This window comes from Etheostoma cragini, chromosome 5 (assembly GCF_013103735.1).
Source record: "Etheostoma cragini isolate CJK2018 chromosome 5, CSU_Ecrag_1.0, whole genome shotgun sequence".
Lineage (NCBI taxonomy): Eukaryota > Metazoa > Chordata > Actinopteri > Perciformes > Percidae > Etheostoma > Etheostoma cragini.
In genome coordinates, this window is record NC_048411.1 from 2923750 (window position 1) to 2927657 (window position 3908).

At 43.5% G+C, this 3908-nt stretch overlaps 1 protein-coding gene across 1 annotated transcript in view; it reads right to left on the minus strand.

Moving 5' to 3' along the window:
* LOC117944756 (tenascin-like) overlaps nucleotides 1-726 on the minus strand; it is an 81229-nt gene extending 80503 nt beyond the window's left edge. Inside the window, exon 1 of the mRNA XM_034871857.1 lies at nucleotides 623-726. The gene's annotated coding sequence lies outside the window, so the exon portion shown is untranslated. The remainder of the gene's footprint in view (nucleotides 1-622) is intronic.
* Between the last annotated feature and the right edge of the window lie 3182 nt (nucleotides 727-3908).

Consider the following 3908-nt stretch of genomic DNA (forward strand, 5'->3'; position numbering starts at 1 on the left):
ATATATATATATATATATTATGCTAGGCACAGGTCAGGGAGCACACAAAGCCTTTGATTACACTGCAAAGTCTTTAAAAATGCAGGGGGGGATGTCAATGGAACCAAACTTTAACGATCAATGGCGTGTCTGAATCAACAGCCTAGTGGGTTTGTCATGCCAGCTTGATGAGATTCAGAAGGAAAGTGGGTTGATGAGTAAACATGACAGCATCAATATTGAATGAGAGAGAGCAGCCAACGGTTTCTTCCTTTAATGTCTGTAAGAGATCTGGGTCGAATCCTCATGATGCTCTGACATGAAAACGTTTCTTTCTTCTTTTTCATGGATTAAAGTGCCGGATTGAAAATGAACGTGGGACATAGAACGTGTCAAAAGCAAGAAATAGTAATAAAGGAAAGCCAAGCCGCAGAATATGAAATGCGCAGTCCCCGGTGTAAAGTCATGTGCTGTTGCTTTGCTGATAAAACTGCCCAAGTTCACTAAATAAAACTAAATTACAACTTTTTGAAGAATAAACCCAACAAAAACATCAATCCATAACCAAATCCTGCAAAGAATTGAGGCTGCACCCATCCGCCTGAATAACCCAGACCCATGAGAAGAAGTGGAAGAGGTCTACCTTGTTTAAATGGAGCCGGGGCGATTCAGTGGCATTGTGAGTGCTGTAGCTGCAGGGTGCTTGTGTTTCCCCAGTGAACTGAAGCAGATGTCAGCAGAGACACCTGCTCATGCTCAGCCTCCTCCTCCGCAGAGAGCCGTCCGGGTGTCGGGGGTCACCGCCTGCCCCAAAATAAACCCATCGCTCAGCCCCCTGGCATGCTATTGTCTTAAGCACAGTTGCGGATCTATGAACTCATTAAGACATTTTCACACATTCTCATCTTTTAGATGAACCCTCAATGTTGTGAATGATAGCTGTTAATTTACAAGCTAAAATGCTGTTGTAAGTGTCTGAATTGGTGCAAAATTATGACTATGATCACTTTGATAAAAAAAAATACCTAAATTAGTGATAAGCACAAAAAACATCCTAAGGAGCTTACAGTCTCTTATCCAGGGACTAGGTCCGGGTTAGGGCTGGGTGGGGGGGCAGGCCGGTTGTCGTCGCCGGCCATCTGTTTGGGATGTTTCATGGTGGGCTTGCATCAACAGCAGCCGTATGATTGATTGACAGTTGGGTAGTCCAATCTCAGCTGTTCTAAGTGGGTGTCGGAGCGAGGATTTTCAGTGAGGAAGGATATCGAATCACGCAGCCTTCACGACCGCAAAAATGAGTCCAATGTCGTGTTGGCAGAGGCGGCTGGGCACAGATCTCAGGCCATAGGTTCCTGCTTTAATCAGGCCCTAAGCAACTCTGACCTACATCCGTCCTCATCTGAATGACAGATGTCCCCAGTGTCTTTACAGCACAGTAGTATGTGTTCATTCTTTAGTGATTAATGCTGCACACCACACGGCTCAGGCACCCACGATGTCTACTGCAGCACGGACTTCTGGGACTCTGTGATGTAAGGCTGCTATGAGTCGGATAATCACACTGCAGACACCGAAACAGCATCACTAGACAGTAAGATGCTCTTATATCAAGGCGACCTGCCTTGGCCCACCATGGCATTGGGCATGCTGAAGCTTATCCTCCTCTTCTTTTAAAATACTATTAAAACCTGACCCTAAGGACTATGAAACATACATTTTGTCCAGGTAAAAAGTACTTAATCTGATATTTTACAGCATTGTAAAGCACAGCGCTGGGAAACATCGCTATTAAATCAAGTACATAAGTTTCATCTACAAAGAATTACGGGTTTCTCTCTCTCTCACTCCCTCGGGTGCTAGCCGTGCTAACGTCACCGGCTTACTAGAGGCAGGATGTAGCGATGAAGGCAGTGCTACGCTGAGAAAAGAAAATCTAGTAAGTCAGCTGGAGTCTGTTAAAAGTTCATGTCTCCCACTGATACTGCAAGTGCTAAATGTCTTTAAAAAGCAATATTATTATTATTCAACATTTCTATAAATGTGCCAGTGTTAGCCAGTCGGCTAATTTTCAACTGTAGTCCTAGTTACCGAGCATGCATGTCTTTATGGTGGGGGGAAACCAGAGCACCTGGAGGAAACCCACGCAAACACGGGGAGAATGTCCAGACTCCACACAGAAGGCCCTGCGTCCAACTCTGCCCAGACCAGAGCTCCAACTCTGCAGGGCCACATTGCTGGGAGTGCTAACCACTGAGCCACCATGCCACCATATGGACTATGATTTAGTCTTTACAGAAAATAGATCCCACCTCTCATTTCTCTTTTGCCAGAATGGAGTAGCATTCGGACGGAGTGGCCCCGGACCACCATGTGGCCCACAGGTTCCAGGTTTGCCTTTTATCAATAAGTTGGCTCAAACGTCTTCACTAACAGTAGTTTGACCAAAACAATCTGACCTCAAGCTCCACTTTCCAAGCTTTTAACTGTGTGCTCTTCTTGTGCAAAATGTTAGTAAGTGGACCTTGAGTTCAGATTATTTGGTCAAACTAGTTTGAGAAAAATGCACTTTTAATCTAAATAAGCTTCAGACTGCAAGCATCTAACACTACAAACATTTTTGATTAGTCTGATCAACAGATTAATCGGGTCAGTGTAATGCTCAGTTCAAGTTTCAATCTAAGAAACAAAAAGTCTAAAATTGATTTCAATTATCTAAAATGGTATTTCTTAGTTAGTGTATACTGTGAAAAAACACACAGTAGGTCATCTTGTGATGGTAAAGGGAGTCCATCCCTGAACTAGGTCAGCACCACCTGGTGGGAGTGCAGCTAGTTTACTGGGTTGTCTGTGTGCTAATAGTTTAAATATAAATATTATTAATTTTACATGGGTTAAGCTTTATTAAAGAAAAATATGCTTGTAAGCTCCCTTCTGTGCTAACAAGTCCTGACTCCAGCCCTGTCCCTCTTACTCTATACAACAAATCATTTAAAAAGCTTCTTTTAGGTCCACGAAGAGAAGAAGTATTGTGCGTTACAAATGAAAAAAACTGAAGGACAATGCATCTGACTAGGACTTTGATGTGGTGGAGCTTCTGTCGCCTTTCACCGAGCTGTAACTCTGCTTTGCTTTCTTTGCTGTGACAAATGATCATTCCAACAGAAATCTGACTCAACGGGAGGTGGGGGGGCGGGTGGCCCGGTGAGGGGATCTAATCTAACACATCACACACCTGTGCTGTTGTTCTGCACCATAAAAGCAAGGTCAGATTTCACTCTGGAGTATGATACTGGAGACACACACACACACACACACACACAAACACACACACACACACACAAACAAACAGCCAAGACTTTGCAACATGAGATAAAACTTAATTTTTCACCTTAAAGGACCTGTACTCATTTAGAACATTAATATAGCAGCAAAGAAATATTTGCTGAGTAGAGATAAAGTGGAGTAATGAATGAAGTCACACTCCCTTTGTGTGTGTGTGTGTGGGTGTGTGTGGGTGTGTACATACTGTAGATGAAGGATCACACCGGATACACAGGTCGACATCACCGTGGGCATACTGTGCAGGCGTTATCTCAACCCTGCCACGACTAACATCGGCCAAGATTACAGGTCTCTCTCAGTCAGTCTGTCCCAGTGGGTTTCCACTCACTGCTGGTTATAGATATATTGAACCATTCATGTGCCAGAAGTTCTTCAACAACTTCTTTCAGGAAAACCTAACTTTTAATCAATGCACTCTTAAATCCATTCAGCTGTTATCCTAATAAATGTACTTTTTTGCTGTGTATAACTGTTGCATATCTGCAACTAGTCTCTCCAGGTTTAAATACGGCACAGCGTAAAGTCTTTCCGGAAGACCTCATTTAATCAATGCTCTCTTCCTAAATGGAATCAGCTGGTGGAGGCGT